The following is a 23,488-nucleotide window of genomic DNA, read 5'->3' on the forward strand; positions in this document are numbered from 1 at the left end:
TCAGTAAAAACATTTAAAAAACAAGCAAACAAAAAGACATGCAATATCTGACTATTTAGTCAGGGACACTGACCTCTTTTCCCTTAGACTGTCAATAAAAAAATGACAACAGTCAACACAATAGCTGTTCAGTGTGAATGAATCAAAATTATAGTTTTTGGTGTGCCACAGAATTTTACTAGTTTGTGTGTGCCACGAAATGAAAAAGGTTGAAAATCATAGGTTTAGGGTGTTGTCATTTATTTCAAGCATGAGCAAGAGAATGAAGAACAAAGTGGGCAAAACAATGGGACAGAGAAAATAAACAGTTTCAACTCTCCTGCAATAACCTCCATATTCACATAATAAAGTTGAAGGGGCATGGTAACACATATGCCACTAAATGGGACTCCAAAATGCCAATCTGCTATGTCTTATGTGGCTACAAATGTTGGTATCATTTTGACAGGGGTGGGAGTGGGGAGTAAGAATTTGGACCTAAATTTAACAACTTCAGATCTTAGGGAAGAAAAAAGAATAATCTTTTCTTTTAACAAGCAACAGAGTACCTAGCAATCAGTTACATAATACTGGACTATGTTTAGTTACAGAAAATGTATCCAGGAGTGTTTATAGTACAAGGTACTACTTGGGGTGTAAAAGAAACTTCCCAATATTATTTCCTTTAATAATTAAACAATTAGAATTTACTAATATAGAAGATACATAATAAAAACTTTATGGCCAAGAATCTGTGTAATCTTGAGGTAAATTTGAATTAATTTCTGAGATTATGTTTCTGCTTCCTAGTAAAAGAACAGTGTTTTATTAAATTTTAAAATGCAACATCACAGCCATACATCATCTTATGGCGCCTCCCTTTAGTGTACTTCACAGATGTGTTTTTACAATGTAAAGGCAAGACCCTTTATCAACAAAAAGATTATCACTTGCTTAATTGTGATACTTGCTTTATTGTGGTGGTCTGGACCCAAACCCAAAATATCTCCAAGGTATGCCTAAAGTTAATTTTTCTAATAGCAGCGTTATTACTAATTATGTGAGAAAAATTAAAGACTATCAAATAACTTGGTTAAGTTCTGTGAGTTTTCATATTACCAATGTATAATTCAAAAGGTTTACAAAGTGCGAAGAATCAAGAATATGCATCAATAAGTACATTTATATCACTAAGAATACTAATTTTTCTCAGCATCTAATCCAATTCCTCATCATATACCTATCATAAAAAGTTAGGGGACAAACCCATTTAAAGCTACAATAAATGGTATTAAAGCACTTTCTACCACCATGACACTAATCACATTTTCATATTATGGTTTTATTTTAAGGCCATAGTAGAAATTAAACTTGGCTCAGAGGGGGTATGGAAAGAACTGTGTCATAGCCACCTAAATGCTCCAATATTGAATGAAAAAATTTTCCTATATTTTACAAAATGCAAATTCAGGTCATGAAATCAATATCTAGGGAGTGACCATAAATGCCTTCATATATATTAAGTAAACAATGTCCATTTAAATAGAGACAATGAATAAAGTCCTTAGACTTTTTGTAATGCTGAAGACACTACTTCAAATTAGTCCTCTAATACCTAAGGACTACTGCCACCTTATGTATAAATTACAAAAACAACAAAATTACACGAAAAATTCAAATAAACATAAGCCAGTATACGCAGAGTAACTTATGCTGCTTATGAAATATTCCTATTCTTGGTAGTTATCCTCCTTGTAGTGTTTTTAAGGAACTCATCATTGAGCAAACAAACAGGTGCCAACGTCCTTAAGTACCTTGTCTCTTCAACATATTAAACCACTTTTGCAAATTTGCCAACAAAATATATTTGGTTAGCAGTGCCTTTTCTTATCCATATGAGAAACGTAAACCTAAATCCAGACTTAAGTATTTCTAGACCATTAGCCTTCAAAGATTTAACATTAGGAGGTTCTACTAATCACCAATACCTAGTAATTTGTTATCCGGGCGAGGGGGTTCATGAATCGAATCAAACACTTTTCTAGTGGTGTTGGACAAGTCACTTAGCTAGCTAGTAGTTGAGTCAAGATCCGCATCAACACTTTTTGGTATTTGCTACTTGTTTGTCCATGTACTTCATCAGGGAATTACGTATGCTTGTTTTACTAGCATAAAGAACAATATTACTGACTCAACTATATTGAAAACAATTTAAGTTTTATGGTTTAAACGAAATTTAGCAAAAACGTGTTATCAAGCATTTTGTGGCCTCTGTGGTGCCCAAATCTGCAATGTTGGGCTCCAATAGGGACTTAGGCATGCTGGTGGAGCTGGGCGAGGAAGTCGAGGATGACAGCTCCGTGGAAGCAGAATATGCTGCCATCAACTCCATGCTGGACCACATCAACTCCTGTCTAGACCACTTGGTAGAAAAGAATAAACACCTCCATGCCCGACTCCAGGAACTGCTCGAGTCCAACCAGCAGGTGTGCCTTGAGTTCCAGCAGCAGCTGCAGGAAGGGCCCCCAGGGATGCCAGCCCCTGGACTCCAGGAAACCCCCAACCAGGCCCCAACCCTGTCTATCTGGGCCAGGCTCTAGCCTGGGCACTTACCACCTGACTTAGATACCTTCTCAAGGGTTGGCCTACAGGTACCTTGGCGGTTCTGTCTGCTTGAGCCATTCTTCAGGTACTGCCCTCAATGTGTCTAGGCTAACCCTCACCCCCCAAACAACCTCCCCTCCCCACGTCAAGTGTGGGCCTTGCCTGCCTGCCCAATTCCTGGACACTCTCTGTTTTGCCCAGGCCTTGAATGTCCACATTAAATGGGTCTCCAACAATTAAAAAAAAAAAAAAAGTGTTATCAATATACAGATATCCCAGAAACCAGAAATCTTCAGACCCTAGCTCAAATCTTCTAAGATTAGAAATGAGATTACTCCAGCACCAGCATTGAGACATTATATAAAATTTTACCAAATATTTCTGTGCAAGAATACTTTAGCTCTTTGAGGATAATCTCACAGAGATAGTCTCAAGGAAGCAAAAGAGAATACACATAAACTTACATATATGCAAATATAAGGCCAAGATATTTTTTCCTTAAAATTCTCTCAAAGGAGAATCACCATATATTTGAGTCCTTACAATGTATCTTGTATTACAAGTCATTCTCTCTATTTTAAGGGAATACTGTTTAGGGAAGTTCCTTTATTTTGAAAAACAAAATACTGCTTCAAGAAGATCTACATACTATATAACCTCAATCAATGCCAGTTTTTGATGCTTTTAGATATTATCTGAGAGAAACAGGTCAAATAGACAGAAATAAAGATGACATGCTTTATAAAACTGTAAGATAACTCAAAGTGGCTCGAATGAGTCCAAGATACATGTGAAATGTCAAAGATATATTGTGAAATGAGCCTCCCAAAACACTATTTCTAAATTAACATTGTTATTTATGAATCAATTATCCTAAAAATGGAAGCAGAGATTCTATGTCTAATGACATAATTTAATATGAAACAGCACCACAACCTATGAAGAATTATTGCCTCAAAAAGAAAACCAACCAAAAAACAAAACCCCCACTGAACTTCAATCCATCTAACGAAGATGCCAGATTTAAAAAGTACTGGTTTATCAGAAATAGGAGAGATAGAAGAACAAAATCAATAAATGATATAAGAAATAATTTACCAATCCAGAATATGGGGAAAAAAACCTAATGGTTTTCCTACTAAAGATTTTTGTACCACTCATCATGGAGCAATAAAAACCAGAATCAAAAACCTAGGATATAGTTCCATGTTTGTCTCTAGCTGAATGAACTCAGACCACTTGAACTCTGTTCCTGTTTCTCCATTTGCAACTGAGAATAACAGTGCTTCCCTCATAGGGTTATTGTGAAGACTAAATGAAAAAATATATGAAACTGAAACACGAGCACTTTCCAGGGTATTAACTACCCACTATAATAAGTAAACTATTTTTTTTTTCTGTTTAAAAATCAATATAAAATCCTTTGACCCAATATCTTCTCTTCCAGGAACTTATATAAACAACAGCACCAACATGATACAATAAACTGAGTGGTTTTTACTGCAGGATTGCCTATAGTGGTTAAAAAAGAAAACTTGAACCTAAGTTCAATAATAGAAAAACAGTTTAGCAAAATAAAAAGCTAGGCACTAAGTAAAACTTACATGTGCTAATGTAGTAAAATGTTCATGATACTAAAAATACCAAGTTGCCTATGGTGTATCATTATGATACCGTTTTTGTTTTTAAAAAAGGGTATGCTGCCCTGCCCAGTGTGGCTCAGTTTGGTTGGGCATCATCCCATGCACCAAAAGGTCATTGGTTTGATTCCAGGTCAGGGTACATACCCAGATTGCGGGTTGGATCCTGTCAGGGTGTGTGCAGGAAACAGCCAGTCAATGTTTCTCTCTCCTCCTCTCCCTTCCTCTCTAAAATCAATAAAAACTAGCCCGGCCGGGCATGGCTCAGCGGTTGAGCTTTGACCTGGGATCCAGGCGATCGGGGTTCGATTCCCGGTCAGGGAACATGCCCGGGTTGCGGGCTTGATCAATGCCTCTCTCATCATTGATGTTTCTGTCTCAATCTCTCCCTCTCCTTTCCTCTCTCTGAAATCAATAAAGATAAATTTAAAAAGTAAAAAATAAATAAAATAAATAAAAACTATTAAAAAAAAAAAGACTGAGGCCATGGCCAGGTAGCTCAGTTGGTTAGAGCATTGTCCAATATGCCAAGGTTGTGGGTCTGATCTCCGATCAGGGCACATACAAGAAGCAACCAATGAATGCATCAACAAGTGGAACCAAAAATCAATGTTTTTTTTCTCTCTCTCAAAACCAATTTTAAGAGTATGAAAAAATAAACACCTCATTTGGTAGGAGAGGAGGTATTGTTGGCTTTCTGTGTTGTAAGGCTTGCTGAAGTCAGCAATAAAGTTTTTTATAAAGGGCCCTATATAAATACAGTTTAAATGCATTACTGTTTAGAGGTTTTATCACAGAATAGAGTACAAGCGAGCTTGTGCTATTTTCAGTTGGTATAAGTAGTATAAGTAGTATTAGGTTGAATGCCAAACAACTGAAGACTAGTTTTAAATGACTATTTGGTAATTTTTAATTGTTACACACTGTCAATTAGCATCAATATAGGACCAAGGAGAAATGACTTAAGAAGTGTTAATTAGGTTGCAAGAGAACTAAAGGAAGTTATTTGAATGCATGGTCTGAGACAGCTTGGGGAAAAATTAAAAACCATTAAACAGCATGTTAAAACAGTTTTAAAAGGTTTTTTCCCTTTCTAATTTTCCAAAGTGTGTTCCTTAACCACAAACTCAGTGTCTTAGAAATAAGAGGTTCCTTATTCAATACGTTTAAGATATGCTGATCCCCAGCACCCACTTGTTCTTTTGCAAGCTGAGCACATGGTCATTCTGGAATTCATTCTCTACATCATTAGCATAGTAAAGCTTGGAAAGGTCCTACAACTATAACTGGTTTCCTTTAACCCAGTACTATCATAACTTTCTTCCATAATTATGTTAACACGAAGAACATATTTTGAGAAGCAGTATTTTGAGTCATTTCCAAGAAAATAAAGAAAAATGGCCCAGCCAGCTTGGCTCAGCCTTTGTGCATCGATCTATGGTCCAGGAGATCGTGGTTCGATTCCTGGTCAGGGCACATGCCCGGGGTTGTGGGCTCGATCCCCAGTAGGGGGCGTGCAAGAGGCTGCCAATCAATGACTCTCATCATTGATGTTTCTCTCTCCCCCTCTCTCTGAAACAGATATATTTTTTTAAAAAAAGGAAGAAAAATGAATGCATGAGTTATAGAACATATTTCAACTTTAACTTTTGCCTAGGAAAAGTCGTAACTTAAAACAGTTAAGTTTATCATCAAGTTAAAACTGTTTAGTTTATCATCACTATTATGAATAGTTTAAGAAAAAATATGAGCTCTACAAATCTTTGAATTAAGCAAGAGGAACCTTTTAGGTGATAAATATGAACTGTGATTTTTTTTTTTTTTTAAAGTTCCTCAAATATTCAGTAAGCCCTGAACAGGTGATCATTTGTTTCTCAATAACTCTAGGTGAGATGACCAAACCAATCTTCTAAAGATACTAAAGTTTTAAAAAAATTCGAAATTGTTGTTGAGAAAACAAAAACAAACACCTAGACTGCAGTATCTGAAAAGAGGAACTAAATCTGTTAGTTTCAAGGAGTATTAAGTTACGTACCTAAAAAGGGTCTGTGGTAGAAATATTGAGTATATAAATGAAATTTACTCTTAAGTAAAAACTTCGAAGGCACACCAAGAATCTCACAGGAAATCTACAGAATTAAACAAAAACTAATCTTTGGAAAATAACGAAGCAAATATTGAGTAACAAAAGTAGTAAGTAAACTCTCAACTTTTGAAGATACAAAAGTAAAAGGCATACAGTAAATTACGCACTATTCTCATTATACATAGAAATGAATTATGCCAATTCCTTGGAGGCCATCTTATTTCTAGTACTAAGCTTTAAAAGAAATTCCTTATATGGGGTTATTATAGAGAACACAGAGTTGTAACAGAAAATATATTCAACAACATTCTTATAACAGATGCTAGGTTTCATAATCTCATATTTTTATAGTCAGACCTTTAAGGAAAGTCATGTATCTAAATCCTAATACAATCCAAGGGAAACAAGTCCACAGTAATTCTGTAAGGATTCCAGGACAATATAGTCTAAATCAGGGGTGGGGAACCTTTTTTCTGCCAAGGGCCATTTGGATATTTATAATATCAAGGACCATACAAAATTATCAACTTGAAAATTAGCTCCTAGATTTACTGAATTTCGAATTCCGCCTGTAGTTGCCTTGGCAGGACCAGACCAAATGACTGTGGGCAGTATATGGCCCAGGGGCCCGATGTTCCCACCCCTGGTCTAAATCTTCCCAAATTATAATCTTGGGTTTCCAAAGTCTTGCAGGGTTGTCCAAATTAGATAAAGCTCTTAAATCTGGAGGACTCCTACCTATCTGCAGTCATATCTTTAAGCTTTGTCATCTATCAGGCTCCCTACACATGTTAATCCGTCTGGCTGAATGCCACTTCACCTAACTCATCTCAATTAACTTCTCTAAGTATTTGTAGACTCAACTTTACCTCTTGTGGAAAGCTTTTCCTGAATCCATAGCATTTTTGTAACAGCACTTGGTGTACTGCACTGTAATCGTGAGTTTAATCATCTTCCTCTCCACTTTACAATAAACTCCCTAAGAACAGAGGTCATTTAGCACCAACACCTAAGGACAGTGTAGCATACAACTGGCCTGCAAAACTCAAAAAATATGTGCAAATTCTGGTAGTCCAGCTTGATGAAAGGATACAACTTAGAATATCCACAGTAACAAATGGACTGAATGTTCATCAAATGTTACCAATGAATATCTTCTCAACCAGACTTAAGATAAATATTTGAAAACAATTTTATCTTTCACACTATCCTAGAGTACTAATAGTTTTGCCAGTGTAGGAGCCACATAATTTAGAGATTAAATGAAGGCACCTAAGACTTTCTCTTTAGATGAAAGGCAATAATTATTTATGCTTCGACTGCAAGGTGGTCCAAGAAAATGTTTGTAGGCAAAACTAGCAGCTGTGATTCTCTCTAAACTTCAAATTTTAATTGTTTATGTTGAATCATTTTTAAAGATTCAGGCTTTACCATTATAAAACTTAAATGCTTTTCATTTAATCATGCTACAGGTGCTGATAAAATACAACGTAGTGTTAAATGAACTGGTCACCAAAATAGAAGACACAAGTAGCTCCTTACCTGTATGTAATTCCTTTGTTGATATTTAACATGATATAATACTTTTCATATTTTTCTCTACCCACAATTTGCCTCATTTGACTACCTAGCAAAGACCTATACTACTTAGGGTCGGCTTGCCTGTACCACTCTTTCACATTCTTTAATGTCTGAGTGAATAAAAACCAGCTACATCTTATACTGTCCGTTAAGACTATCTTCTGCTCACTAAGAAGTCTTTCAGAAACAGTGCCAAAAATCAGAGATCACTTTGAGACCCAGCGAAAGAAATCACAAAAATCTACCCTCAGACAAGGTTCTCTACATACTTACTGGGGTTTTTTCAGGACTAAAAACATGTACACACACACACACACACACACACACACACACACACACACGCCCCCCCCCCCCCCCCCCCGTTTTTATGTACTTTGGCAGTCACTTGCAGGTTTTATTCTTCTAGGCAGGTGTTGCTTTAGTGGTTTTGTAGTGTCATTTTACAGTCAATTTCACCAAATCCCTTACAGGAAGTGGATTTTTGAAGGTTTTTGAATTCCAAATATACACTTTACCCTAGGTAGGTGATAATGACTGCCTGCCCCGCCCCCCTTCATTTGCAAAGCATTCTGACACTCCCAACTACCTTTTCTCCCTATTCCTTTCACACTTTGTCCCTTTTTCCCTATTTGGCAACTACAGGGAAATCCTGGGATATGCACAGAAAGTGTACATATTTGGACGTTTCCCAGTACTCTAAAAATCTTTTCTCTCTCCAGTAAGAATAAGGATTTAAGTGAATATTTGTGATATGTGAACTGAAAACAGATGGGACTGCAGTCTCTAAATTTGCAGAAGTGGAATATACTACAGAAACTACCCATTTCTCAACATGACTGAATAACCAACCAATCCTTTTAAATTCCCTAAAGCACTTTATTTTTATTTACTGATTGATTTTAGAGAGAGAGGGGAAGGGGGAGAGAGAGAGAGAAAGGTTGCTTTGTTGTTCCACTTATTTATGCATCACTGGTTGCTTCTTGTATGTGCCCTGACTGGGGGTTGAACTGGCAACCTTGGTGTATGGGAATGACGCTCTAACCAACTGAGCTACCCGGCCAGGGCCTTTAAAGCACTTTAGAAAAATATAAAAAGGAGCCAGGGAAGGGTAAAATAAAACTTCATTAAAAAAAAAAAAAAAAGACAATTTTCCACAATTAAGAATTTAAACGACTGAAAGGTGACACATGTTTAATTAGGCAAATCTTCCAATTTTTCGAGTTATTAAAAGGAAAAAAATCACCAAGGAAAAAATATATTAACCTATGTCTCTAAACATATTGCTACCTGAAACTCTGAGACGAAAAAGCATTAATTTTTACCAACCTATGAAATAATGCTATACACTGGAAAAGCCTGAAAATATTTCCTTAAGTTCACTTTTTCTACTACAAAGGCAAAAATTTTAAATGAAAAATGTCTTCTAATTATATTGCTAAACATAAAAGTCACTATTAAAATATTAGCATCTCAGCGATAAGTTCTGAGGAAACCTTATTCCAAGCACATCAGAGTTCAGGAGAAACACAGGAGTTGGACTGATGGCAATCCAAATACCTCCTTCATTTCTGATAAAGCTACACTGGAAAGCATAATGTAGACCTAGGCCATCTGAGCTTCCTAGCATCACACCCCATTATTATCCTAACCCAGTCATAGGGAGCACAGGACGATGACAGTCCTCCTCCAGAAAGGGGCAGAGGTCTATCCCTGGTGGACTCACCAAGGAGCAGAGCAAAATGCTTTCTGCAGGGGGCAGACTCCCAAAGAGAAAGAGAAGGAAGGAGCTAAGCCATACTTGATCAGTTCCTCTTACAAATTCATCAAAGGGAAGAGTGAAGAGGTGGGACAATAGGAGCAATTAAGGCTATTTTTATGCCTTCTTAAAAACAGCAAGAAATCTAATAGGTCACAAACCAATTTACCTAGTTATAAATACAATTTTTATTTTAATCACACCTGTCAGTAAAATGGCCTCAAACTGTGAATGAAATCCAAAGCTGAGATACAAACATTCAGATACTTAAAATACCCCTAAGTCTTAAGAAAATGAAAAAATACAGAATACGTTCCTATTTTAGAAACACAGCAAGTTTAAAGGTCACTGAATAAGGAAGCATGTAGAAGTTGAGCTCAGGAGACAGGAACCAACCTCCGGTTAAAATTATGAAGATCCTGTCAGCGTCTATAAAAAGGAGACAGTCTGATCACCAAGAAGGTTGGTTTTGGATTCATATTTGGCCCAAATCTCTGATCATAATTATTACTCCTGCCAGCTACGATAAGTACCTACACAGGAAAACAAATTATCTCCTATCGCCATCAGAAAGATTTATAAACAAGTATGAAAGGTTTAAGAGAAACAAAACCCTAACATTAGTATCTGTGTAAAGGCTGCATTATTTGGTTTATATACTTTTAATGTCTAAGAAAATTTGACCTATTAATGTAACAACCTTTTAAGTCCAACTGGCAGTAATTTAGACTTTTTTAAAAAAGTTGAAATCTTACTAAATACTGGAACATCTAAGAGAACTTTGGACTCAGACAAATAAGTTTAAAAAACTATGTATTAAAATTAAACAGTTTACATTGTTTGAAGATGTTTAGGTTTCTTAACAGCAAATCTAACTTGAAATAGCTAGACTTGTGCAAGACAATTGAACTTTAAAAGAAAAAAACTAAACTTAAAAGCCTAAGAGCCAAGATTCTGATGTAACTTCAATTTTTAAAATTAGAGTAAACCTTTTCTGGTACAAAAACCACCCTCAAGGACACCAAAAGATTCTAAATAACTTAATTTTACCAAAAATTCGAATTTTAAAGACATTCTTGCAATAAGGGAAATACCAACAACTATTTATGATGACTGTGCAAATGAAAATAAAAATTTAAAAGCAGGATATTAAACGACTAAGAACAGAAGCCTACCCAATTAAAAATTTTTATCTTTATTTTAACAGAATCCCTTAAATCATCCTCAAATACTCCAGGGTCACATGGTGTAGTCATCTATTAAACATGGACCTTAGCAGTAAACAGGCTTTTTAAGCAGTAAACAAGCTTTTAAAACCCTTAAGTAACTTCCTTTATTAAAATTCTTGATACACAATACCTATACAGGTATTACATTTCTCTTAAGCGTTTAAAAGCATTTTTCTAATAAAGCTTTCCTTAAAAACCTTTACTGAAAATATGTAAGTTTCCTTAAGTTAAAAAAATCCCACAAAATTCTAAGTCCCGGTTTTAATGACACGATTGTCTTATTACACCTATATGTCCGCAATACTGCCCCCCATTAAAAAAAATGTTTAAATGTGTTGTGAAAAGTTAAGAAAAGTGGGTTTCCCCTGCCTATGTTCTCAGAAGTAGTACTAACTTTTACAAACGTGTTTGGGCATAAAACCATGCACGATTTGTTTCCCCTACATTTAGCCCAATTCAGATGGAAAACTATTGCTACAACGTCTGAAACCTCTTGTCTTTACTTTGGTTTTAATTTACATATTTTTGAGTACCAAAACCTGTTCCAATAACAAAACACAACATTCCTTACTAATGGCACCTAACAATTCGAACCCAAGTCGCTGTCTCTTTCATACCCACACCTGCCTACCGCAAGCCTTTCCCGGACACACTCGGGCCCTCGCGGATTCCCACGCTTGTTTTCATAAATCCACTCCTTCCTCTTCGCCTCCTTCCAACACGCACGCTTCTCTGGATCCACCCGGCCTCGCCCCCCCTTCCTGAACCCAACGGCCGGGCGGACGGACAGCTCGGTCTCTAACCCCAAGCGCGCCGGAACCCGAGAGCCGGGTGGGCCCCTAGCGCCGCGAGGCTTAGGCGTGGGGGAGGGAAGGAAGCGGGAAAGCCGAGCGCCCCTCCGCCGGGCGCACACCCCCTTCCGGCACCCCTCCCCCTGCATTGTGCGAGCGGGCCCCAGGCCGCAGCCGTCCCGGGCTCCCCGCAGGCCCCGTCCGCCCTCCCGCCGGCGGGCTGCTCCCGCCGAGGCCGCCACACAAAGCCCGAGGAGCAGCCCCAGCGGCGCCTGAGCACGGAGAGAGGGAGCAAGCGCGGCTGACTTACGGGGCTGCTGCGGCCGCGCTGCCTCAGCCGGGGACACCGACCGTTGGGCACACGGCGGCGTCGCTCTTACACGTCCTCCCCTCTCCGCCTTCGGTGGCGGCAATATCTTCTTTCTCCACCTACCTCCCTCCCCCCCACCCCACCTCCTCCTTCTCCTCCCCCTCCTCCTCCGAACCACCGAGGTACCGAGAGTGAGACACAGAGACTCACAACAACATGGCTGCCGCCGCCGCCTCCCCTCCCCTCCCCTCCCCCCGCCCACCGGGCGCGCGCAAGGCACTCCGGGAGAAAGGGGAGGAGGGAGCACTCACTGAGGCGCGGCTCCTCGGTGCGGCCTCCGACGCTTCTCCCGCGCTCGGCGCGGGCCGGCGGGAGCTCTGCGCATGCGCACGCTTTCTGCGCTCGCACGTTTCGGGCGTCCCTCCGGCGTGCACTTCGCGCCCTCACCCTGCGGGCGCGCCGCTGGCCGTGGGCTGGGCAGCCGCACCTGGCGGTAGTGCGGGCTGGGCGTGGGCGGCGCGGCCGCGGCGTTTCCGAACGCTGCGTGCTGCTGTCTTCCCGCGTGGGCCCTCCGCTTCCTCCCCGGTAGCACGTTCTCCCCCAGCTGCCGTGTCCTTACTGCTCGCACTCCGCTTCCGGGGTGCTGTCACCCTCAGGCGCCCGGCAGTGATCCAGGCCTTTAGGCTTCACCCTTATCCTTGCGGCGAGACTATGGGGACGCATTTTGGGCGGAAAAGTGTACCCCGTCCCTGGGCTGCCATACTCTCAGTCGTTGCCTCCTGGGCAAGCTGGCCCGCAGTGCTTGGCCGGGTAAGCGCGCGGGGAGCTCGGGCGTCCTGCTGGGCCGTGACCCCCACTCGTGGCCGGTTTCCATCCCCTGCGGCCTGCCCGCGCCAGGCACGCTCTCCTGCACAGCTGGGGACTCGGCCCCTGCCCTGTGGCCTTGGCAGGGGCGATTCAGGCGTGAGACCCAACCAGCGTGCTCTCCCCGCCGCCAGCTGTGATGGGCGCCGGCGCGGCGTCCGATCAGTTTCCCGTGGTCTGCGCAATGCCTGGCGCTCCCGAGTCTGCGCTTCGACAACGGTAGCGTGCCTTACAGTTACTTGACTAATTTCCCCAAGGGACTGTGAGCTCCCCGAGCTCCTACAGGGGCCGTTTGTGTCTTGTCCACGCTGCGTTTCCCAGTGCGTAATAGCCATGCGTTGAATGCATAAGCTGTTTGGTTTTCAATTATTACCAAAAGACGGTGAAATTGAAATCTATCTCAAGCCTTTTCCTCTGGCCTAAATTTCAGGCTTCTAGATATTTCTATTTGAATGTTCTTCCTGGCACCAAACTAAACCACCCCTCACCCCAACTCTTGCGTATCTCAACAGTTGGTGGGGCCACCACTCATTCAGTCCCCCCAGATTAGCCCTTTGAACCATCCCTGTCTCTTCCTTTTATACCCCTCTCCCCATATAGGCAACTTGCCAAGCCTTACAGATGTTTACTTTCTAAATGTTTCTGGAGATAGTCTTTTCCTCTCTTTCCCAGGTCTGGGTTTCGGTGGCAGGCGTTTCACTAGCCGTCCTGTGTTCAGTCTCACTCCCTCTAGCCAGTTGTGATCCCTGCCATCTAAAATGGAAATCTGATTCCTGGCACTGGTGTCTTTCCTTCAGCCATTCCATTGCTTCCTGTTACCCACACCTGTATTTCCCAAGTGTGTTCTGTTCAAAGCTAAGAGATGTTACTTTAAGAACTGTCCCATGATCAAGTAAGTATGGGAGACACCAGGATGTACATATTTTGGCCTACTTTCTCCTTCCCCCTCCATTAGGCTGAAAATAGCAGAAGAGTTTATATCCAGTTGTTCATTCCAGGTGAAAATATGTGGAGCCATCAGAGGCCCTTAGAATTTGAAATTGGGACTGAGATACCCCAGTCTCCCTCCAGAAGTCTCTTGAACCTGGGATCTCTAGTTCCACTTGTCCCACCAGGTCGACGGGGAACCCACTGAGAAGAGTGGAGTTGAGAGAGAAAAGCAGAGTCCATGTTTCTTTTCCCCTTTCTTCCTGTACCTTGCTGGCTGCCTCTACCCTTAGATTCTGTAACACATTCCTGAATCTTTATAATATATCCTGCTGTTTTGCTTAAGCTAGGTGAATTGAGTTTCTGTTATAACCAAAAGTCCTAACTAAAAGCCATGTGTATAACAGTTTTTATTTATTTAGTGCTTGTAGTGTGCAGGCACTAAAGCACTTTCCATACTCTGTCTCATTTAATGCTTCCAATATCACTATGAGCAGGGCAGTTTCATGGGCATGTGACCTTTGCAGTTGCATAAGTCCTCAAGCTTAAGAAGGATTCCACAATTGGTTTAATGCTCTGTTGTCGCCATCTAAGAAGTCTTAATAGTTCTTGGGAAAGAGATTCCTCATTTTCATTTTACACTGGGCTCTACAAATCATACAGCTCGTTCTATTTATGAAGCATCATGTCTAATTGAGAAAAGGCTTTTTCACTACCATAATTCTTAGCACCTTTAACATCAAAATATACATTCTAAATATCCAAATGAGAGACATGGTTTGCAATATTTCCCAAACAAATTTGGCTCTAGAAGCATTTTTTTTTTCATGGAGAATCTCTTAGAGGTTTTGTGTTCTGCAGAACACAGATGAAAGCCCAACCCTTGAGTGATCTGACTCCACCTATCCCAGCTCCTGATTCCCTAAGCATGGTGAGCAGTTTCTTGCCTCTGAGCCTTCACATATGCTTTGCCATCTGGCCTTGCTCATTAAGCACCTTCTGATTATAATTGGCTTCTCTTGTAGATTTACCTACAAGTTAAGAATGCACTCCTCTGCTACCATAAATATTAGATAGTTAAGGTGAACATTGTAATTGATGCCTGACAGCCATCCTAATCACCTGGGAGCTTGTTAGATGTGGAGAATCTTGGCCCCACTCCAGACCTACTGATTCAGAATCTGCATTTTAACAGGATTCCTGGGCCATTCCTCTACAGGATAAAGCTTAAGAAGCACTGGTAAACTAACCTCAGTACTTCCATTTGGCTTGATAGGAACTGGCTCTGTAATGGGTGTATCATCTGTTTTGAGACACAAAGAGGTGCCAGCTCAGAGCGTATGGGGTAAAAAGCCAGACTCTCCTTCTAGATGTAGACAAGAAAGCATGTTGCCCTAGTTCCTGCGGACAGGCCTCTTGTGACCACAAGGAACCCAGACTGTGGCCAAGACTGCTAGTAGCCTACCCGGAGTATTCATTGCCCCCTTCCTCTTTAGTAACACGTCCAGCAGGCTGGAGGGGGCATAGGATGGAATGAATGTCCTAACTTTCCCAGCGTCATGCATTGTACCTTAGGAATGTGTCTACATGGCCTGTTCAGACAAGTGGTTCTCAGCCAAAGTTGCGTATCAGAATCACCTGGGGAACATTTAAAATATATCAATTCCCAGGGCCCACCCCAGAGATTTTGCTTTCACGGGTGTAAGCTAAAGTCTGGATATTGATATTTTAAAATATCTTTTTATTGATTTTAGAGAGAGGAAGGGAGAGGGAGAGGGAGAGGGAGAGGGAGAGAGAAACATTGATGAAAGAGAAACAATGATCAGCTGCCTCCTCCATGCCCTCCACTGGGGATTGAGCCCGCAACCTGGGCTCTGACTGGGAGTCAGACTTTTGACCTTTGGGTACGTGGGATGATGCTCAACCAACTGGACCACACCAGCTGGGCATCTTTCTCACTTGCCTGGGACCAATGTGTCTTACCTTCAGAGCTATAGTTTGAGTATTGGATATAGTTTTAAGCCACTTTTCTGTAGCCTGAGCAGACCATAGTAGGGGAGGGAAAGATCTTAGCACTAAATTCAATCCTTGCCAGAAGCCTAGATCCTCTTCACTCAGCAGATGCTCTCTTGAACACTTTGCTAACACCCAAGCTACCCAGTCAAGGGGCTATTCTGTTCCCATGGGCTTCATCTTACTCTGTCAGCTGAGTGTCCTGGAAGGTGGCAGATTTTGGTGGCATCTACTCTGCTCCCTAGCTCGTCCTATTGTACCAGCCTGGTCTGTTAGAACCCTATCTCAGTGCTAAAGCAAAACAAGAGCCCTGACCTACTTGTGCACAGCTGCCAAAAGCCCCCTGTCCCTTCCAGGACTGAACCCAATTTCTTAAGGAAGTGTATATGTTTGGAGGCTTGGTTTATATCAATTTCCCATTGTCAAAATTATGAGGAAATTTTTCTTAGATGTCCTTAGTCTGGTGACTTTGCATAACACAGAATAATCCCTTGTTTTCCAAATGAAATGTCCACCTCAAGTAGAGTATTTCTCCAAAGCATTTCTTTCCCATTTCAAAGTCCTTTCCTCGGTTTCCTTCGGTCATTCTGGTGGTATTCTAAGGAGCAGTGTGGCTTGTGCAGGCTGAATTCCACTCCCTTGCCCTACAGCCTTTCCAAAATAAAAACCTTGACTTTTTAAATTTATTTATTAAATATATCTTTATTGATTTCAGAGAGAGGGAGAGAAAGAGTTGAAACATCAATGATGAGAGAGTCATTGATCGGTTGCCCCTTGCACACCCCTGACTGGGAATCAAGCCCACAACCCCGGGCATGTGCCCTGACTGGGAACCGAACCCTGATCTCCTGGATCCTAGATAGATGCTCAACTGCTGAGCCACGCCCAGCCACACCCGGGCAAGACCTTGATTATTTATTGTCCTCCAGTGATAATAAAACAATGGTGATCTGGGCTGTGCTATGTTTTGAGTTCTGGGAAGAGTTGTTCTAGCTTGGATAAGCTATGGTGGCTGTGGGTTGGTTGGTTTTTATTCTCTGAATGCTTGTGTGTGAGGCCTGTGCTGTTGTCATCTTAAATGTTTCACTGACCCCAGAAGGATAGGCTAACTGAATATTAGAGCGAGAGCCAGAGGCATTTCCCTGAATATGAATATTACTAGATAGGGTGGAGTTCTCCCAGCCTGTTATGGTTTCTCAGGGAGAAATCCTAGCTATTCCTCAAATTTGGGCATGATGAAGAGTAGGGCTTTTCTTGGCTTAAAGGGAGAATGTTTAGGTCCTAGAGACACGCAGACTTATGACTGTCCAGTGTCTCTAAGGCAAGGGCAACTCTAGCCCAGGAGACTGCACTATCTCAGTCATGCCACACTTCAGTAATTCCCAGAGGATGACTTGCATACCACTGGGGTGAGTCTGAGGCTGTGAGAAGGTGAGTCACGGAGTCAAATTATGCTCATAAATTAAAAAATAAATCACCATTAGTCCATGGTGTCAAGGAAAATCTACTGGAATCCTGTACTTTATAGAGTGCCAGAAAAGTAGATTATGTTTTCTCATTCTGTCATTAAACTTGAGATGCATTCCCACAGGAAAAAATATATACAAAATATAGAAAATTTCCTAGTAGTGCAGCAAGCTCACTGTGATATTGTGATTTTATAATGTGAACGAAAAATAGGTGCTGTAATAAATGTAACCAAAAGTAATCTCACAGGGTGATCTGATCATAAATTCCTAACTGGGCAGGTCATGGTAGGTAGTCATGGCTCAGGTATATAACTTCTTTAGTAAAAGGTTTAAGCCAGCCCTGTCTATTGTTCTTGTGCATCTAGGTTAACACACCTTTGAAATGCCCACCTCCATGTAAGCTTTCTTACAGTCTATTCCCTCCTTAATTCCAAAGGTATAAAAGAAACTGCAAATTGTCATGCTCCAGAACATTTAAGATCTTGCTTCCCAGCATTGTCATCAACTTCGCTCAAATAAAGTCTTATAAAAATTCTCTACAGGTTTGGGTATTTCTTACGTCAACAATAATAAAAAGTGTATATTTAGCCCAGCCGGTGTGGCTCTGTGGTTGAGTGTCAACCCATGAACCAAGAGGTTACTGGTTCAATACCTGATTAGGGCACATGCCGGGGTTTCGGGCTTGATCCCCAGTAGGGGTCATGCAAGAGGCAGCCAATCGATGTTTCTCTCTCATTGATGTTTTTATCTCACTATATCCCTTCCTCTCTCTCTAAAATCAATAAAAACATTTTTTTAAAAATTAAAATGAAATATATATTTGGTCTTTATCACCATTCCTGGCAGAGAGCTCCCAAAACCCTTGGAATTTCTTTAGTGAAAGAGAGATAAAGGTATCTTTTGTTCATAACAAATCTTTTTTTAGCCACACTTGAGTTTATGTTAGTATGGTGACTTTTGGAAAGCCCCTAAAGATAGAGGCAGGTTGCCTGAGTAACCAACCAGGTAATGAGAGAGTTGGAACTTTCAGCCCCAACCCTCACCTCTGGAGAGGGGTTAGAGGTTGAATTAGTCACTAATTTCCAATGATTCAATCAGCCATGCCTATGTAATGAAGCCTCTATAAAAACTCTAAACAATCGAGTTCAGAAAGCTTCTGGGTTGGTGAACATGTGGGGATGCTGGGAGGGTAACACATCTGGAGAGGTCAGGAAACTCCTCCACACCCCTTCCCATACCTTGCCCTATGCATCTCTTCCACCTGGCTGTTCTGAGTTGTATCCTTTTATTTTATTTTATTATTTTATTTCATTTTATTTTATTATTTTATTTTATTTTATTTTATTTTATTTTTTTCAAGTTATAAGCGAGCCCTGGCCGGGTAGCTCAGTTGATTAGAGCATCGTCCTGATACGCCAAGGTTGTGGGTTCCATGCCTGGTCAGGGCACAAGAATCAACCAATGAATGCATAAATAAGTGGAACAACAAATTGATGTTTCTCTCAAATCAATCAATAAAAAATTAAGAGGTAGTAGAAGTAAGCCAGCTGGGCTGTGTGGGCTCAGGAACCTAATTACGGAAGCAAAAGAAGGGGTCTTGGAGTTTAGGAGAGGGAAAGACAAAGGTGCCATGCCCAGGGTGGGGGGATGGGGGGGGAGAAGAGGGGAAAGGGAAAGGCAGGGGCACGCTCCAGAGAGGGAGAGCGTACCTGAGTTGTAGCCTTTTATAATGAACCCATAATCTAGTGAGTAAACTATTTTCCTGAATTCTATGAGCCTCTCAAGCAAATTATCAAACCTGACTTATAGCCAATAGGTGAGAATCACAGGTGACAATCTGGGCTTGTGTTGGCTTCTGAAGTGTGTATGTGTGGGGGGTGAGGAACTAGTCTCGTGGGACTAGCCTTAGCCTGTGGGGTCTGCAATAACCCCAGGGAGGTAGTGTCAGGTCTGAATTGAGTTGAATTGTAGGACACCCAGTTGATGTGGGCGGTCACTATGTTTGGTGTCCAGAAGTGAAGTATTAAGAGTAGTAGAGGGAGAGACAGCGTTTTCCTCCTTTAGTTGGCGGAGAAGAGGAAACGAAGTTTTTCCTACCTGCTTGCCCTCCATGGGAGGTCCTCTTGTGTGTGGCAGAGGCCTTCACAGTGTCTCTCCCATCACCAAAGCTCACAGAGGAGGATCTCAGGGACACACATGGCATGGAAAACAAACCTGCCCCATCAGGTAGCCGCCTCCGTTTGACAAGTAGAGCCAACATTCAGCATCTTACAGAGCATATTAGAGAGAAGCAAATCTTCCTGTGAAATACAGATGTAAGCAAAATCTATGAGCCCTTGACCATGAACAGTAACCAGCAGTCTGAAATGAGAAGTTAAAGATCCCAGAGCAAACTACACCACGTGGGGAAGTCTCAGCATGATTCCCACAGAGAAGGACATGGAAGAATCTCCTTGCACTGAGGACACCTGAGGGGAAGAGACTGTTCTCTTGGCTGTGCTAATGAATGGATTTTCACCAGTTTCTAAGTGAGGAGAAACTGAAGGCCGAGATCAGAACCTTCTGCACAGCATTTATAGTTTATTGCCTATGAGAATTTAGAGTAAATTGATGTGGTTCTCATTCTCAACTAATCCTTTTGACGTTTACACAAAATCCCAAATTAGACCTCAGGGTTTTGCTGTAGATGATATTAGAGCTGGTTGAATCTTACGGGACTATTCAAGTAAAAGATCTAGTACACATGCTGGTCAAAATGAGGCAAGTAAATACTTTAACGACATTCTGCCTCGGGATACCTTGTGCCTGGTGGTATATGCATATCCCAATGCACACTATAGTGTCGCCCGCCACGTATGCCACGGGCTCACCTGCATTTGCGTCCACATGCCACCATCAGTGTCAGGTCCTCATTGTGCCCCTTGTGTGCTTGCACATCAGCACACACATTTGCAGGGTTACCCTCTTTAGTGGACTATGATTACTGTGCCCAGGTCCTTGTCATGTCCCTTCCTTGATTCCTGATGGTCATTTTCTCTTCAGAGAAATACAGGATCCCACCCAGCGTTGAAAGCATTTCTTTGTGGTAGCTTCATTCTTCCTGTTTTCTCAGATCAACACTTTGAGTCATCCCTGGGGTCACCTGTGATTTTTATCTCTCTCTAACGCTGCACATGCAGTCCAATCAGAAAGTCCTGTTGGCTCTGCCTTTGCAGTATAGCCAGATTCCATTCATTTCCTTCTGTTTCCATCACAGCCACTTTCAGCTAGATTACTGCAAAGCCTTGTCTCCCAGCCCCCACCCTTACCCAGATCTAGTCTATTCTGCACCCGACAGCCAGTGTATTCCTTTTATAACTCAAGTCAGATCCTATCTCTCCCCCGCTCAGAACCTTTAATGCCTTCTCATGTCACCTGGAATAAATCTAGAACCTTTGCCATGACATTGGTAATCGGGCTCCCTGCTACCCATCAAATGTTCCCCTCACCCTCACTCAAGCCACTCTGGACACTTGGCTGTTCCTCAGACAGACCAGACACTCTTGCTTCAGGGTCTTTGTGTTTTTAATTCCTCTGCCTGAACCGTTTTCCTGCAGACTCGCACGTAGTTCACTTCCTCCAGGTCTGTGCTCAAGTTCACTTTGTTGGGAAGACCTCTGAAGACCCTTCCTTGGATGACACACACAACGTCTTTCCCTGCCAACCCGGATCCCCTTCCTCGCATCGACTTTTCTCCTTGGCACCGAGCACCTCCCAGAGTATTCTTTGTTGTCTGTCTCCCCGCCCTAGATGTGAGCTCCGTGAAGGCAGGGACTTGGTTGTGCTCTCTGCTGCAGCTCCTAGAACAGTGCCCGGCCTGGGGAAAGCACGTAAGAGGTATGCGTGGAATGAGTGAATCCGCTCCTGGGAAGGCGGCGGCTCACGCTTGCCTGGTATCTCTGTGAAAGAGCTTGCTGGGGATTCCCTGCAGACCCTCTGAGGAGGCTCGGTTAGGAGGGCGCTGCCTGGCTCTGCTGTGTCCTCGCCGGAGTGGCCAGCTGCCCAGGGAAGGGAGGCTGAGCCGTGGGAGAGCTGTCCTGTTTGTGGAAGTGCAGGCCCTGTGAGTGGAGTCATCCAAACCAGTCCAGCGAGAGCCAGGGCGGGATTCTGCCCGGACTAGTAAAAATGAGAGCATCGCGGGGGCCTCCCAAGCCTTGCTTCTGTCCGTGCCGAGGGAGACGAGCAAAATGGACATGTGGCAGTCCCAGAGAGTTCTTTAAAAAAAAATACAGTGCTGATTTATTTTTATTTATTTTAAAGTCCTCACCCAAGGATATGTTTTTATTGGTTTTAGAGAGAGAGGAAGGGGGAGAGAGAGAGAGGAACACTGATGTGAGAGAGGAACATCGATCAGTTTCCTCCCATACCCACCCTGTCCAGGGATTGAACCCGAAACCTGGGCATGTGCTCTGACCAGGCATTGAACCTGAGACCTTTACGTGCATGGGATGAAGGTCTAACCAGCTGAGCCACACCGGCCAGGGCCCAAAGAGTTTTTGCTGAAGGACAGGGACTGAGACAGTGAACGTAACGGGGCATTGTCCCAATACACAGGATACGGAAGCGGCACCCTGTTTTGCCATGAAACCAGCAGCCACACATAAGCAGGCCATATTGATTCAGAGCGTATTTACTGCGGATGTGCCAAGCATGATTTTAGGCCTTAGAGGACTGTTCCAGGAACTGGGTTATGGACCACAGGGCCAGAGGGAGGGGCCCAGGCTGGCTCAGGAGAGTACCCAGCCCCCCTCCAGTCAGGTCCTCCCTTTTTCTCCATGGGGGAGGCAGCTGAGGATGGCCCTCCACCTGCAGCAGGGATCACCGAGACTGCTGATGACTTAAGGAGGCACTGGGCAGCCTCTGGAGGTTCCCATCACTGCTTCTCACCATGGGCACCCTTCAGCCCCTCCTCCTAACTGTTGCTAACTGCTGGAGGGAGGAAGGCAGTCTCTACCCCCTGCTGCCCTGTGCTCTGGACCCAGAGCTCCACCTGCTGACGACTATCTTCCTTGGCCACCCTGGAGCTGTCGTAGGCTCTGGCTCTGTGGCTTGCTGGGGGCAAGGAAGATGGCTGTGCCTAGTGGGGAAACAGAAAATGGAAGATGTTTCTTCAAGGCAGGGTATTTGGGTGAGGCACTCTCCAGTAGAGATAGGAGGGACCAAATTATGAGCCAGTTGTGCTTGGAGTTTAGAATGGAGCTCAGACCCTGACACTGGAACCAGGCACTGAGCCCAGGGCCAGTCTGACACAGGCAGAGTTCCCGTGGGTGTCAAGGCCTGGAGGGCAATGGGAGATCCACAGATTCTTCATCGGGGCATGACAGCCCTGAGGTCCTACAGGTCGGCCTCACCCATTCCCCCGGAGGCGTGGGGGCCGCAGGCTCAGCTCAGACTCTGGGAGTAGCAGAATTTTTACGATGACCATCTTCTCTCTGCCAGCTGGAGGGGGTGAAGTCACCTAGAACCACTTGGGTGTATATCTGAAACAGCTGGGTGAGGCCAAGAACACGCAATGGTTGATGTGATCTGGTTTCCAGAATTTGGCGCTTCCTGCCTGGCCCATGCCACCCATCCTGAGTTCTGGTAGTGACCAGCCCAGGGGGGCTGGGGCTGTCCTCACAAGTAGAACTGGGGCATTGCTTTGTGTCATCACTGGGGGTGACTCAAGGGAGGAGAGATGTATCTTGTGGGTCTGTAGACTGCAGTTTCTTTATAAGAACACTCTGAGCTCTGAGTGCAACACTGTCATCACAACATATTTGTACTTGGAACTTGTGACAGAAGCCAGACCTGCTGCGGGGCTGGCTGGAGGTCAGCATTTGCAGTCTGGGCACCAGGGATGTCCCTGAACAGCAGTTCTCCAGGCAGGGGAGGCTGGTGCGTGACTAGGAAGTTAGTCAGACAACACGAGCATTCCTGGGGGCCTCAAAACACCTGAAGGGAGGTGCTGTCCATGGGGCTCCCACCTCGGAAAGAGGGAAGTAGTAGTAGAAGGAGGATCTCATTATTATTAAAAGTTAGGTTAAAACATATGTTTTTTAATGACCTTATTTGGCAACCACAGATTGCTGAGTTCTGGGAATTTGGGTGAGATGAGCAGGGTTGCTCCAGGCTGTCAAGTATTTCGCAAAACGAGGGGGATTTCTGCCTGGAGGCAGCACCTTGCACCTCAGACAGCGGCTCTGGGACACGGAGAGAGT

The 23,488-nt window shown here is 43.0% G+C and overlaps 1 protein-coding gene and 1 pseudogene across 9 annotated transcripts in view; one reads left to right on the plus strand and one right to left on the minus strand.

Annotated features, from left to right (window-relative positions):
* PUM2 (pumilio RNA binding family member 2) overlaps positions 1-12,227 on the minus strand; it is a 76,427-nt gene extending 64,200 nt beyond the window's left edge. For 5 of the 8 annotated variants that reach the window (XM_081156341.1, XM_081156340.1, XM_081156349.1 and 2 more), the window contains exon 1: positions 11,977-12,096. The gene's annotated coding sequence lies outside the window, so the exon portion shown is untranslated. Of the gene's footprint in view, positions 1-11,506; positions 11,683-11,976; positions 12,097-12,186 lie in introns of those variants that run through there. The other 3 variants (XM_081156342.1, XM_081156347.1, XM_081156348.1) reach the window with 3 other exon arrangements.
* Positions 45-8,246, plus strand: LOC308566207 (bublin coiled-coil protein pseudogene; annotated as a pseudogene). Its single transcript has one exon. The product of its transcript is annotated as a bublin coiled-coil protein pseudogene (transcript).
* Positions 12,228-23,488: the final 11,261 nt, after the last annotated feature.

This window comes from Miniopterus schreibersii (genome assembly GCF_964146895.1).
Source record: "Miniopterus schreibersii genome assembly, chromosome: 13".
Classification (NCBI taxonomy): domain Eukaryota; kingdom Metazoa; phylum Chordata; class Mammalia; order Chiroptera; family Miniopteridae; genus Miniopterus; species Miniopterus schreibersii.